We start from the raw sequence: 16,435 nt of genomic DNA on the forward strand, positions 1-16,435 counted from the left end.
GACTTGAAAAGTTCTGATATACTCTTTTTAATTTTAAACTTTATTAAATGTACATAAAAGAGCTTACCTCTAAAGTTAACATTTGTAAATTTAGATGTGCAAATTATGGGAAAAGCTAATCAGGGGCCCTGAACAGCCAAAGCCATCTTCAAAAAGTTGGAGGACTTACATCACCCAATCTTAATACTTACTACAATTGGGTAGACTGAAATACTAAGGAGGGGTAAGGGGTACGGGATGTATAAGTCTTTTCTTTTTCTTTTTCTTTCTTTCTCTGAAGTGATGCAAATGTTCTAAAAATGATCATAGGGATGAATACACAGCTATGTGATGATATTGTGAGCCACTGATTGTATACAATGTATGGACAGTATATGTGTGAAGATTTGTCAATAAAAATATTTGAAAAAAAACTTATTACAGAGTCAAAAAACTTTGATCATGGAGAGTAATCAAAACAAACAATAGTAGCACAAGGACAGACATATAGATCAATGGAATAGAACTGAGAACTCAGAAATCAACCCTCACGTTTATGGCCAACTGATTTTAATAAGGGACAAAGACCACTCAATTGAGAAAAAAGTCTCTTCAACAAATGGTGCTGGGTAAACTAGATCTCCATTTGCAAAATAAAAATAAAAAAAGAGAGAGGAAGACAGGACTCTTACCTCACACCATATACAACATTGATTTCAAATGGATCAAAGACTTAAATATAAGAGTCAGAACCTCCAACTCCTAGAAGAAAACATAGGGAAGCATCTTCAGGACCCTGTGTTAGGTAATGGTTTCTTAGACTTTACAACCAAAGCAAAAGTAACAAAAGAAAAAATAGATAAATGGGGTGTGCTGGTTTGAAAGGATGTATGCCCCCTAGAAAAGTCATGTTTTAATCAAAATCCCGTTTCATAAAGGTAGAATAATCCCTATTCAATACTATATGTTTGAAATTGTAATCAGATCATCTCCCCGGATGATGTGATTTAGTCAAGAGTAGTTGTTAAACTGGATTAGGTGATGACATGTCTCCACCCATTTGGGTGGGTCTTGATTGGTTTATTGGCATCCTATAAAAGAGGAAACGTTTTGGAGAATGGGAGATTCAGAGAGAGCAGAGAATGTTGCAGCACCACGAAGCAGAGAGTCCACAAGCCAGAGGCCTTTGGAGATGAAGAAGGAAAACGCCTCCCGGGGAGCTTCATGAAACTGGAAGCCAGGAGAGAAAGCTAGCAGATGACGCCGTGTCCACCATGTGCTTCCAGCCGAGAGAGAAGCCTTGACTGTGTTCGCCATGTGCCTTCTCACTTGAGAGAGAAGCCCTGAACTTCATCGGCCTTCTTGAAACCAAGGTATCTTTTCCTGGATGGATGCCTTAGATTGGACATTTCTATAGACTTGTCTTAATTGGGACATTTTCTTGACCTTAGAAGTGTAAACTACAAACTCATTAAATTCCCCCTTTTTAAAAAGCCATTCTGCTTCTGGTATATTGCATTCCGGAAGCTAGCAAATTAGAACATGGGGCCTCATCAAAATTAAAAACTTTTGTGCTTTAAAGCACTTTATCTTGAAAGTAAAATGAGAACTAAACAATGGGAGAAAATATTTGGAAACAATTTATCCCATAAAGATTTAATAAACAGACTATATAAAGAAATCATTTAACTTAGCAGCAAAATGACAAACAATCTGATTTAAAAATGGGCAAAAGACTTCAATACACATTTCTCCAAGGAGAATATACAAATGGCCAGAAAGCACATGAAAAGATGCTCAAACATCAATAGCTGTTAGGGAAATGCAAATCAAGACCACAATGAAGCATCACTTCACACCCATTAGAAGAGCTGCGATTAAAAAAATGGAAAATTATACATGTAAGAAGTGGAAAAACAGGAACATTATTCATTGCTGGTGGGAATGTAAAATGGTGCCTGCTGTGGAAGACAGTTTAGCCACTCCTCACTAAATTAAGTATAGAATTACCATACGACCTGGCAATCCCACTACTAGGTGTATACACCAAAGAACTGAAAGCAGGGACTTGAACAGATATTGTACACCAATGTTCATAGAAGCATTATACAAAGTTGTCAAAAGATAGAAGTAACCTAACAGTTCATCAACTGATGAATGGATAAATAAAATGTGGTACACACACAAAAGAATTTTATTCAGATATAAAAAGGAATGAAACTGTGAGGCACGCAACTAGGTAAATGAACCTTAAGGACTGGATGTTGAATGAAATGTCAAAAACAAAAAGACAAATATTATCATGCCTCACTGATATGGACTAACTACAATATAAAAACTCAGTGAATTGATGTTGAGAGCATGGGTTATCAGGTTGGGGTCTATTGTAAAGGGTCCTAGATTGTAAGCTCTTAAACAGCAGTCACATATAGTCAGGAGTAGTAATTATTATATCTAAATTCTGAGAAAATGAGCTAGTTGTATCTCACTTGGTTGTTTCCAAGAACTTCCGGTATTTATGTGACAACTGAGACTCAGGGTTAGAGCTTCTGAAGTTATGAAAGTCAGTAGTACCCCAGGCGGGAACTGTTGAAAAGGGATCAGACATTGACTAGAGATACGAACAAAGTAGATCTGGGTAGGACTAAGGCAGAGCAGGATACAGGGTAAAGAGTAATATTGTCATATTTTAAATATCTATGTGAGACCAAGGGAAGAGATGTTTATTTTGTGCAAAATTTATATTTTGAATAGTGCATTTCCTAATTTAATTTGCATGGTCAGTTTAGTTGAACACCATAAGTACATGGGATTTTGAACAGGACAAAGATTTTGTTGGTTTGTCCAGGGTAGTGCGATGCCCTGATTTATCCCAGAGTGATTTGGGCACTGAATAAAGTGTTTGCAAAGTTCCCTTGGGAGACTGGGGAGAAAGGAGGAAATACTCAACTTCCCCATTTGGAGAATTTCTGATATTCTTGCAAGCAGTAGGGACAACCAAATCAACAGGCCGCGCCCTCAAACTTGGGGATTGCCACTATGAAACTTATTCCTGCAAAGGATAGACTAAGCCTACCTATGATTATGCTTAAGAGTCACCCCCAGAGAACCTCTTTTGTTGCTCAGATGTGGCCCCTCTTTCTAAATCAATCAGCAGGTGAGCTCACTGCCCTCCTCATTTATGTGGGACATGACTCCCAGGGGTGTAAATCTCCCTGCCAACATGGGACAGAACTCCTGAGATGAACCGGGACCCAGCATCAGGTGATTGAAAAAGCTTTCTTGACCAAAAGGGGGAAGAGAAATGAGACAAAATAAAGCTTCAGTAGCCGAGAGATTTCAACCAGAGTTGAAAAGTTACCCAGGAGGTTAGTCTTACACATTATATAGATATCCCTTTTTGGTTTATGGTGCATTGGAGTGGCTGAAGGGAAGTACCTGAAACTGCTGAGCAGTGTTCCAGTAGCCTTGATTCTTGATGACGATTGTATAAAGATATATAACTTTTACAATGTGACTGTGTGATTGTGAAAACCTTGTGTCTGGAAGGTTTATCCAGGGTATGGACAGATGAATACAGAAAAAAAATAAATAATAGGGGGAATAAAGGATAAAATAAATTGGGTAGACTGAAATAGTGATGGTCAATGAGAGGGAGGGGTAAGGGTATAGAATGTATGAGTTTTTTCTTTTTATTTCTTTTTCTGGAGTGATGCAAATGCGCTAAAAAATGATGATGATGATGAATACACAACTATGTAATGATATTGTGAGCCACTGGTTGTGCACCATGTATGGACTGTGTGTGCTCAAAGATGTATCAATAAAAATAAAAAATTAAAAAAAAAAGGAATGAAGTTCTCATCTGTGCGACAGCATGGCTGAAACTTGAAAACAATATGGTAAGTGAAATGAGCCAGACACAAAAAAAGAACCAATATTGTATGATTTCACAGACATGAAATAATTTGAATAAGCAAACTCATAAATCAAAATGCAGAACAAAGGTTATCCCATAGAATCAGACTCCAGAATATAGGTTATAAGGCAACAGGGTAGGGATAGGGAATGGGAAGTTATGGCTTAAAATCTACAGATTCCTATCTGGAACAGTGGAAATGTTTTGGTAATGGATGCTGGTGATGCTAGTACAAAAAAAATAATTAACAGCACTGAAATAAAATCTGAATGTGGTTAAAAGGCAAAATGTTGGGTTGTATATATGGTAACAGAATAAATTTTTTTTTAATCTATGGAACTATACTACACAACCTGTGGAACCATAAGTTAAACCATGAACTATAGTTAAAAGTACAATTATAAAATGTGCTTTGATCTTTGGGACAAATATTCCACATTAATGCAAAGCATTATAGAAAGTGATATTTGGGAATCTTGCATTATATGTATGATTGTTCTGTAAATCCACAACTCCTGTAATAAAGAAAAAAACCTAATCAAATTTGTTAATCTTTTTCTTTTTTATAATATTGTGCTTTTCTGTTTTTTAATAAAATCCTCCCCTCTTCCTTTTTTTTTTTTTAAGAGATTCAGCAAAAACAAAGCTTCTTAATTTGGAAATTTTCTAACATACACAAAAGTATAGCAAATGGTATCTCAAACCCGTATGTGGTCATTATACTTCAATAAGTTATTAATATGTTCAATATCCTTTTGTCTATACTTCCTTCTTTCCCTCTTCCCTGTTGGTTTATTTTAAAGAAAATTCAACACATACTATGATTTTATTTATAAAGAGAGTACTTAAAAAGGTGCTTTAAAAAAATAGAATCCCAAGATTAATATACCTAAAAATGACAACTGTCCCTCAGTCTTGATAAAATGGTATAAGAGAAAGCCTGGCACCCCTCAGAGCCCAAAAGATAAAAACTCCTGTTGAGTTTTCACTTTACCTTTTGTTCTTCTGTCTTCTGACATTATAAAGATACCTATATTTTCTCCTTAGACTTTGTATTATATATGCATTTTTAAAAAACTAATATTTATATAGCATTCACTGCATCCTGGGCACTATTCTAAGTAGATTACACAACTCATTTACTATTTATAACAACCATATATATGTGGTAGGTACTATTATTATCTCCATTTTACAGATGAAAAAACAAGCATAGAGAGGTTAAATAATTTGCCCAAGTACACATGGCTAACAAGTGGTAAAGTCAGACCCTGGACTATTTAGATCAGAAGAACTTTGATCTTCTAACCTACTAGTTATTATACTTGTTCACTATCCTGAGGACATCATGCTGATTTCATCTAGCCAGCAAGATACCCAGGTAAAGATACACACATCAGAGGGTGAAAGAATCGTATGGAAATTTAGGAGACTGCTACCTTGATAAAGTCTCCAGGGGACCACTGGTTTGGAGTACATCAAGATTCTAAATTCAAGATGAAGGACAAGTTGCCATAGCTCAACCTGCAAATACCACGTAGAAAGAAGCACAGTGCTCAGTAGACCTTTAAATTCTAGAAATAACATAAATTACACTTAGTGTGTTGCTCTGCCCCATTCCTTAAATAACTCATGAAGCTGCCAGTTTTAAATGGGACCCAGGACAAAAGAAGGCAGTACAACAGGTCAAGGCAGCAGTGTAAGTTCCTCTGCCATTTGGGCCTTATGAACCAACAAGTCCAATGGTGATCAAAGTATTTGTGGTAGATTATAAACTGATTGCTTAAAGCTACCCATAGGTCCTAACAGAAGAATCATAACATTGACCACTAGGCTTTTAGAGCAGGGTTTCTCAATTTGGCACTACTGAGACTTAAGGTACTCCTGAAATTGTGAGGGGTTGCCCTGTTCATGGTAGGATATTTAGGAGAATCCCTAGTCTCTACCCACTAAAAGTCAGTAGCACTCTCTCCAAATTGCAACAGCCAAAAAATGCCTCCACTTGTCAGATGTCCCGGGGGGAGCAAAATCGCCCCTGGTTTTTAATCTTAAGTTTTGCTCTTAAGGCCTTCAAATGATTGACTAAAGCTATGCTGTCTTCTGCAGATGATTATTCTCATTTTGACAAATCAGCTTTGCTTAACTTTTGGGTCCTGGCAGAAACTGACCATAGGGTACCAAAGTGACCACGTGACCTGAGCTAATCTGAAGAACTGGATGTTCTGACCTATCAAGCTATAATGTTGAATGTGCTAGCAGCATTCGATTAAGTGGAAATGATACTGTATATTAGATACTAGTTTTTCCTCTTCTTCAGGGCCTACAGGAGGACTATACTTCTCTACAATCTTTATGTCAGACATGACCTCATGACGTGCTTTGGCCAATGAGGAGAAATAAACCCTGTAGAAGCATTTACTTGCCAGGAAGCAATTCTCCAGCCTGTTCTTCCCTTGTCAGTATGATAAAGGAAGCTGAGATCAATGTAGAAATGAAATAGTGATTGAAAACCTGGAGATCATCTGCCTTGGGGTTATCCTACTTGCAACGGATTTTACATGGGCAATAAATAAATCTTTATTTAAAAATTTTAGGCCATTATTTTTTATTTATTTATTTGCACGGGCAGGCACCAGGAAACAAACCCGGGTCTCTGGCATGGCAGGCGGAACTCTGCCTGCTGTAGGCCATTATTTGAAGACTAGTTGATAGCATACCATACCCAGCTAATCCTAACTCAAAAATTACATCTATATATGATTAGATTAGAGAAGGCCCTAAAAGTACAAAGAAGCCGAAAGAGCTTAAATCGTTCAGACACTCACGGCACTTACCTCTACTTACTGTGACTCTCCCTTAATCTACGGCCTTATAAAGTTCCCTATGACCATATGAAAAAGGAACAAAATCATACCTGGTTAACAAAAAAATTCAGGTTTAACTGGTTCCATAGTGTATGCTGTCATTACCCCTAGACAGAGGTGGTCCAACAGAGAAGGGAAATCCTCCCAGTATGCACACTTCAAGCAGTGTATCTGGCTGTTCACTATGCCTGAAAAGGTGACCAGTAGTACAGATCTATGGTTTGGTCCCATCACCTATGGCACCAGTTGCTGATGTTTTCATTTTCAACATTAGCCCATTTGCTAAGCAGGCTCATGAGCAAAATAGTCATGTCAGGTGGAATAGAAATTATGCCTTACAACCCTTTTCAATCCTGTTTATCTTCAAAATGGTAATGTTACTTACAGATCCACTAAAGAACCACCTTCACTTCTATTTATTCCCTTATATTGGAGTTCAACATCATTAGCTAGCCATTCACCCATATCTAGCTTCTATGTATCTGTAAATCCCTTATATACTGTACTATAAGTCTCTGATTTTACTTTACCTTGGTCATAAAACTGGAATCATATGTATCTATCCTTTTGTATCTGGCTTATTTCACTCAGCCTTATGTCCTCAAGGCTCACCCATCTTGTCACGTACTGCAGGACATCATTTCATCTTATTGGTGCACAGTATTCCATCATATGTATATACCACAATTTGTTAATCCACTTGTCTATTGATGGGCATTTGGCTTCCATCTTTTGGTGATTGTGAATAAACATCAGTAGGCAAATGTCTGATTAACACCAGAAATATAAATTAGTTCTTGCAAGAACTATTCCAAAGGTATGATTTGTGTACAAAGACTGTTTATATTCAGGGTACAGGGTGAAAACTGCTATTGTATGCTATGGGCTATGTTGAAAATGAAGGTAAATAATGAGGGAGGGACAAGAGTTAAGAGGTTTAGATTTCCTATTCGGTGAGGGTGTGTTTATTGGTTATTGTGTTAGTTAGATTCAGTTGTCAACTTGGCCAGGTGAGCATACCTAGTTTTGTTGCTGTGGACAAAAGCCAATGGTACGTGAACCACATCTGCTGCTAATTACATCTGCAATCAGCTAGGAGGCGTGTCTGCTGCAATGAGTGACATTTGACTTAAATGGCTGGTGCTTAAATGAGAGAGCACAATGTAGCACAGCCTAAGCAGCTCAGCATTTCTCATCTCAGCACTTGCAGCTCAGCCCTGGCCTTTGGAGATGCAGAAAGAAGTCACCCCGGGGAAAGTTGTTGGAACCCAGGGGCCTGGAGAGAAGACCAGCAGAGACCATCCTGTGCCTTCCACGTAAGAAAGAACCTCAGTGGAACGTTAGCTGCCTTTCCTCTGAAGAACTAACAAAATAAATTCCCTTTTATTAAAAGCCAATCCATCTCTGGTGTGTTGCATTCCAGCAGCTAGCAAACTAAAACAGTTATCTTTCCCTTGGGAACAATGAAAAATTATCTAAAATTGAGAGTATTGATGGACTGTGGACTTTGGCCATTATACATGACACCTAATGAATGCAGGCTGCTAAAGGATGCACTGACTGAGAAGTAGATTGGCAAATGATGGTGCATACATAAGATCGAATTTTGTGCTGCTACAAAAAGGAATGAAATTATGAGGCATGCAACAATGTGAATGAACGTGTGGGACATTTGGTGAGGTAAAATAACCCAGAAACGAAAGAACAATTATGGAATGGTCTTCTTTAGAAGCAAATGCTTATAAGAAAACAGGGGCCTAGACTGTAAACTCTTATAGCAGACACATTTAGTCCAGAGTGGTAATTATTATTACTGGATTTTGAGAGGCTGTTATATGTATTTGATCTGGTATTCAGAGATAAGAATGAAGCTGAACAGGTCAGGGTTAAAGTAATTAAGAACACAGGGTTAAGGAAAACATTGCCTATTTTAGAAACACACATACTCTATGAGACCAAAGGAAGAAAGGTTTACTTGATCTAGAGCCTAAATTTTCTGTAACACATAATCTAACTCAACCTATCTGTAGTTCATTTGAACAAATGAAACACAGGGAGCCCAGAATAAGAAAGAGGTCCTTTAATCCTATATAGCTTAATGTAATGCCTGGATAAATCCTAGAGTATATTAAACAGATAATAAAAAAGTACTGGCAAAGACCCTTGAGGGATGGGAGAAAAAATATGAACTATTAAACTTTACCATCAGGGAATTCCCCGATACTGTGTCAAACTTTAGGGACACCCAAATAAACAGGCCAAGCCCTTGATCTTGAGGCTTACTCTGGTGAAGCTTATGTAGGTAGTAGAGAAGCTCAGTCTATCTATAGGTATGCTTAAGAGTTACTTCCGAAGGACCACTTTTGTTGCTCAGATGTGGCCTCATTCTCTCTAAGCCCAACTCTGCATGTGAAATCATTGCCGTTCCCTCTATGATATACAGGACCTCCCTGCAGCATGGGAGGTGACTCCCAGGGATGAATCCAGCCCTGGCACCATGGGATCAACAGTTCCATTCTGACCAAAAGGGGGGAAAAGGTGTAACAAATAAAGTATCAGTGGCAGAGAGAGTTCAAATAGAGTCGACAGCCTACTCTGGAGGTTGCTCTTATGCAAGATTCAGCTGGACTTTGCTAGCTATCATAACTTGCCAAACTCCAACCAGGACCATTTCAGCCAATCCTAAAGAACACCTAGGACAAAAGATAAGTTTCCACAACGGTTCCATGCACTAGAGTAACTTTCCAGAAACCTACAACATCCAGATGGGACCCTGGACCAGATAAGTCCTGAAACCTAGAGGGCTTAGCCTCTCTAGAACTTCAGCTAGTTCCATCTCCCTACCACATATTAGTTACAGAACCTTCCAACATGAAAAAGTTAGAATGGCCATAGCCCAAACACATCTAAAGAGAAAGGCAGAAAGGTCAAAGGTGATGGTGAAGTTATACAGAGAAGATAGGATTTAACAAATGAATGATTGCTGAATCATTAAATTGATATTTCTTTTAGTCTCCAGTATCTAATATATCAGTAGGAAACCATAGTTTTAAAGACAGATAGATTAAAGATGAAATAGAGAGATAGATGAATGCATAATCAAGCATATATAGCACCCAGAACTTGGTTACTAAATACCTCCCCCCATTAAAAGGAAGGAGGACTCCTTGAAATGGCTGATTCCATAGCTTGAAAAGGGAATGTATAATGTAAATCTGGAATATCACATGGGATTAGAAAGAAAGAAGTACTAAAGATACAAGGGTACACGTCAAAAGGACCCAAGGACCTTTATGAAGTGGCTCTCACCACTAAATCTGAAACAATTTTAGTACCAAAATAAATAACACTATTGGATTACAACTCATTGAAATGGATTACAGCTCAATAAATAAACTAAAAATTCATGAGTCCACACATAATGTACAATTATACATACGTAAGTGTGGGAGAAGGGAAAACTCTTCCTTATAGCAAATTACCAACTAATAATTAGAGTGACTCAATTAGAAGACCTCAATGGGTGAGAGCTTGAGAAGGAACAGAACATTTACAACATCATCTCCTCACTCATTAATTATTAGTTACAAATAGGGAACTAAGAACTTCAGAGTGGAAAAACCCTTGCAGAAATTACAAGTGTTCAAAGTGAATATCATTAGCAATGTCACAAATCAAAATTATATACTGTGCTGGCTTGAAAGTGTTGTGTACCCTAGAAAAGCCACACTCTTCAATCCTAATTCAATACTGTAGGGTGGAAACCTTTGATTAGATTGTTTCCATGGAGACTTACCCACTTAATTGTGAGCATGACCTTTTGATTAGATTACTTCCATAGAGATGTGACATGCCTAATTGTGGGTGTGGCCTTTTGATTAGATGGAGATGTGACCCTGCCCATTCAAGATGGGTCTTGACTAGTTTACTGGAGTCCTTTAAAGGGGGAGACAGTTTGGAGAAAACACAGGTGCTTCAGAGCCAACAGAGACGCACAAATGTGAAGATGTATGGCATGCCGACAGAGAGAGCAGACACCAAGACATGGACGTTTGGAGATGCAGAGCCAAGCACACATAGCCATGTGTCTTCCCATGAGTTTCTAAGCAAGTTAAGAACCCAGGTTATGTTTCAGCAGACCTAAGTAAAGGTCCACAGATGCTTAGACAGGAAAACACTGGTATCAAGAAGCTGGAAGCAATGGAACTGGGAACAAGGACCAGCAGATGCCAACCACATGCCTTTCCATGTGACAGACAGACAGCCTTCCTTGAGTCAAGGTATCTTTCTCTGGATGCCTTAGGTTGGAAATTTTTATGGCCTTAGAACTATAAACTCGCAATTTAATAAATTTCCTTTTTAAAAACCATTTCTGGGATACAGCATTGGTACGTGTAGAGTAATACATGTACCAACTGATACAATGCAATGAGAATAGAGCATCATTTCTATGGTATTTCTGCCTAGGATAGATAATCTTTTATTTTTTTTTGATACATATTGTATATACACATGCCATGTAATCATCAAAAGTATACAATAATTGCTCAGAATATCATTATATAGCTGTGCATTTATCACCACAATCAACTTTTTTGTGGAAAATAACATATATAAAAAAGCAATAAATTTCTAAGCACATAGCAACAATTAGTTGTACAACAGATTTCAGAATTTGGGATGGGTTACAATTCCACAATTTTAGGCTTTTACTTCTAGCTGCTCTAAGATACTAGAAAGTAAAAGAAAACCATATAATGATACAGCAATCATATTGGTTTGTTAAACCCTACCTTCTCTGTATAACTACACTATCACCTTTGATCTTTCTCCCATTCTTTAGGGGTATTTGGGCTATACCCATTCTAACTTATTCATGGTGGAAGGGCTATCGATAATATGGGATAGAGGGATGGAACTATTTGATGTTCTAGAAGGGCTGGACTCTATATTTCAGGACTTATCTGGTCCAGGAGCCCATCTGGAGGTTGCAGATTTCTGGAAAGTTACCCTACTGCATGGAACCTTTGTAGAATATTTTATAACGTTCTAAATGTTCTTTAGAATTGGCAGGAATGGTTTTCATTGGAGTCTGGAAAGCTATGATATGTCTAACTGGAGATACGTCTAACTGAAGCTTGTGTAAGAGTGACCTCCAGAGTAGCCTCTCAACTCTATCTGAACTTTCTCAGCCACTGATACTTAATTAGTCACACTTCTTTTACCCTTTTTGTGGTCAGGATGGCATTGTCGATCCCATGGTGCCAGGGCCAGGCTCATCCCTGGGAGTCATCTCCCATGCCACCAGGGAGACTTTCACCTCTGGATATCATGTCCCATGTAGGGCGGAGGGCAATGATTTCACTCACAGAGTTGGGATGAGAGAGAGAGAGAGACACCACAACTGAGCAATAAAAGAGGCATACCTATAGACAGGCTAAGCTTCTCTGCCACAAACATAAGCTTCACTAGAGCAAGCCTCAGATCAAGGGCTTGGATTATTGATTTGATTGTCCCTAATGATTGACACAGTATCAAAGGTTTCCCTAGTGGGAAAGTTTAATAGTTCCATATTTTTTCTCCCATCCCTCAAGGGACCTTGCCAATTGTTTCTGATTATCGGTTTAATATACTCTGGGATTTATCCAGGTAATATATTAAGCTGTATAGGATTAAAGGCCCTCATTCTTATTCTGGATCCCTGTGTTTGGAATGTTTAAATGATTATGATAGATAATCTTAATATCATGATGAAGAAACATGAGACAAACTCAAATTAAGGGACATTCTACAGAACAATGGAAAATGAGACTGTACTTGTCAAAAATGTCAATGTTATGAAAGACAAAGAAAGGATAAAAAACTCTTTATAATAAAGGAGACTAAAGACAGTATCAACTACATGCAACATGCAATCCTGCACTGATGAAATTTGAATATGAACTATTCTATCATGTTAAATTTCATGATTTTTCATAACTGTACTAGTTATAGAAAATAATTGTTCTTAAGAAATACTAAAACATTTAGACAAGGCAGGATGTCTCCAAATCTCAAATGATTTAGGAAAAAATATGTATATGTATACATACATACACACATACATATATATATATAAAACACACACACATAGATATAGGGTGTTCTAGTTTGCTAGCTACTGGAATGCAATATACCAGAAACGGAATGGCTTTTAAAAAGGGGAATTTAATGAGTTGCTAGTTTACAGTTCTAAGGCCTAGAAAATGTCCCGATTAAAACAAGTCTAAAGAAATGTCCAATCAAAGGCATCTAGGGAAAGATACCTTGGTTCAAGAAGGCCGATGAAGTTCAGGGTTTCTCTCTCAAGTGAGAAGGCATGTGGCAAACACAGTCAGGGCTTCTCTCTCAGCTGGAAGGGCACATGGCGAACACAGCATCATCTGCTAGCTTTCTCTCCTGGCTTCCTGTTTCATGAAGCTCCCCGGGAGGCATCTTCCTTCTTCATCTCCAAAGGTTGCTGGCTGATGGACTCTCTGCTTCGTAGTATCACTCTCTCTGAATCTCTCTGAATCTCCAAAATGTTTCCTCTTTTATAGGACTTCAGAAACTAATCAAGACCCACTCAAATGGGTGGAGACATGTCATCCCCTAATCCAGTTTAACAACCATTCTTAACTAAATCACATCAACCAGGGAGATGATCTCATTACAGTTTCAAACATACAGTATTGAATAGAGATTATTCTACCTTTATGAACTGGGATTTATATTAAAACATGGCTTTTCTTAGGGGGCATGCTTCCTTTCAAACCAGCACATAGGGTAATCTCTTTTACTCAAAGTTAACTGACTGTAGATGTTAAACACATCCATAAAATATATTCACAGCAAAGGAGGAAATACTCAACTTTCCCTTTTGGAGAATTCCCGATATTCTCACAACCAATGGGGACAACCAAATCAACAGGCTGAACCCTTGATCTTGAATTTCACCACTATGAAACTTATTCCTGCAAAGGATAGGCTAAGCCTACTTTAAATTAGGCCTAAGAATCACCCCCAGAGAACTTCTTTTGTTGCTCATTTGCAGCCCTCCTATCTAAGCCAACTTAGCAGGTAAACTCACTGACCTCTCCCCTATGTGGGACACAACCCCCAGGGGTGTAAATCTCCCTGGCATGATGGGACTGAACTCCTGGGATGAGCCAGGGCCTGGCATCATGGGACTGGGAGAGCCTTCTTGACCAAAAGGGTGAAGAGAGACATTAGACAAAATAAAGTTGAAGTGGCTGAGAGATTTCAAACAGAATTGACAGGTTATCCTGAAGGTTATTTTTATGCATCATATAGATATCTATTTTTAGTTTATGGGTGTATCAGAGTGGCTGGAGGGAAATACCTGAAACTTGTGTTCCAGGAGCCTTGATTCTTAAAGAAGACTGTCTAACAATACAGCTTTTACAATCTGACTGTGTGAATGTGAAAACTTTGTATCTGATGCTCCTTTTATACAGGGTATGGATAGATGACTAAAAAAATATGGATAAATATAAATAAATAAGTAATAGGGGGGATGAGGGGTAAAATAAATTGGGTAGGTGTGGCCAACAGTGGCTCAATGGCAGAGTTCTCACCTGCCATACCAGAGACCTGGCTTCGATTCCCAGTGCCTGCCCATACCAAATAAATAAATAAATTGGGTAGATGGAAATACTAATCAATGAGATGGAGTTGTAAGGGGTTTGGGATGTGTGGTAGACTCAGTTGTCAACTTGGCCAGGTGAAGGCACCTAGTTCTGTTGCTGTGGACATGAGCCAATGGTATGTGAACCTCATCTGTTGCTAATTACATCTGCAGTGGGTTAGGGGGCGTGCCTGCTGCAATGAATGACCTTTGACTTAATTGGCTGGTGCTTAAATGAGAGAGCACAATGTAGCACAGCCTAAGCAGCTCGGCATTCCTCATCTCAGCACTTGCAGCTAAGCCCAGGCCTTTGGAGGTGCAGAAAGGAATCACCCTGGGGAAAGCTGTCAGAACCCAGAGGCCTGGAGAGAAGGCCAGCAGAGACCATCCTGTGCCTTCCCACATAAGAAAGAACCTCAGTGGAAAGTTAGCTGCCTTTCCTCTGAAGAACTCAACAAAATAAATTCCCTTTTATTAAAAGCCAATCCATCTCTGGTGTGTTAGCAGCTAGCAAACTAGAACAGAATGTATGAAATTTTTCTTTTTATTTCTTTTTCTGGAGTGATACAAATATTCTAAAAAAATGATCATGGTGTTAAACAGACAACTATGTGATGATACTGTGAGCCACTAATTGTACACCATGTATGGACTGCATGCGTGTGAAGATTTGTCAATAAAAATACTTTTTAAAATAGATACCATTTAGGGTTCATTTCCCAGTGCCTGCCCATGTGGAAAAAAAAAAAGATACTATTTAAGAAACTTTAAAAGAAACAAGCTTACTCTGTAAGTTTTCGTTTTTACATATAAACATAAAAACATTTTGAATAAATAAATAATGGGGGAACAAATGTAAAATAAACTTAGTAGACTGAAATGCTGGTGATTAATGAAAGGGAGTGATAGAAAAAAACAGGGAAAACAAAGGCTAAAATATTTTGGGTAGATGGAAAAAATTGCAATCAATGAGAGGGAGGGGTAAGAGGTATGGTATGTATGAGGTTTTTTTCTTTTTTCTTTTTATTTCTTTTTCTGAATTGATGCAAATGTTCTAAGAAATGATCATGGTGATGAATGTACAACTATGAGATGATACTGTGAGTTATTGATTATATACCAAGAATGAAATGATCATGTGGTAAGAATGTTCAAGCTTGTATATTGCTATGTTTAAAAAAATAAAAAAATTATAATAAAAAAACATTTTTTACTGAAAAAAATATGTTCATAGCAGCATCTACATTGGTGTTTGATTAAATAACTGGATACTACAGCCTAGCAAAACTGACACACAAGACTAACCATCACAATCCCAGTCTCTTCCCACTGCCTCATCTTCAATGTCCAGTCAGGAGCAAGCCACTTATCTAGACATCTCTTTTACTACTCACTGCCTCAGTTTAGACCCTTCTCTTTTGCCTGAATTATTGTAATAGTCTCTTAAGACTATCATACAGAGTCACCATTATGATGAGGGGCCAAGATGGCGGCTTAGTGAGCTGTGGGATTTAGTTCATCCTCCAGAACAGCTACTAAATAGCCAGGAACAGTACAGAACAACTCCTGGGGCCACGTCAGTGACCAGACACACATATACCCCAGTCTGTACCAGCTGGACTGGCTGCGAACTACCCCCCAGAACCGTGAGTTCCCCAAAACATGGCGGCTAGTGCCCCTCCCCCACAGGCTGTTTCCCAGAGGGGAAAGGAAAGGGACCTCACCAGCAGTAGGGGTTGAGCACAAGCAAGCTCCAACTGTGGAATTAATTCACAAATTCTGACTACTAAAAATAGGCCCCCAGCTCAGCTGAACCTGGAGTAAAAGCTGAAGATGCTGGTTTTTGCCCTGGTGCAGATGGGGCAAAGCTGACGGGGGAAAAGAAAAAAGGAAAAAAAAAAAACAGAGGTTTTTCAGATCAGATAGTACATAATACTTGGAAGAGTCTGGGCCCTGAAGGAAAGGAGGGGGCACACAGGACATGGAGATATGCAAAGCAACGTACCA

The 16,435-nt window shown here is 38.4% G+C and overlaps 1 protein-coding gene across 13 annotated transcripts in view; it reads right to left on the reverse strand.

Annotated features, from left to right (window-relative positions):
• HYCC2 (hyccin PI4KA lipid kinase complex subunit 2) overlaps window positions 1–16,435 on the reverse strand; it is a 118,780-nt gene that overhangs the window by 80,393 nt on the left and 21,952 nt on the right. The window contains exon 2 of one of the 13 annotated variants that reach the window (XM_077154655.1): window positions 5,338–5,422. The exons of 9 other annotated variants lie outside the window; for them this stretch is intronic. The gene's annotated coding sequence lies outside the window, so the exon portion shown is untranslated. Of the gene's footprint in view, window positions 1–671; window positions 1,672–5,337; window positions 16,421–16,435 lie in introns of those variants that run through there. 3 more of the 13 variants (XM_077154651.1, XM_077154653.1, XM_077154652.1) reach the window with 3 other exon arrangements.

The sequence above is a fragment of the Tamandua tetradactyla genome, chromosome 3 (assembly GCF_023851605.1).
Source record: "Tamandua tetradactyla isolate mTamTet1 chromosome 3, mTamTet1.pri, whole genome shotgun sequence".
Lineage (NCBI taxonomy): Eukaryota > Metazoa > Chordata > Mammalia > Pilosa > Myrmecophagidae > Tamandua > Tamandua tetradactyla.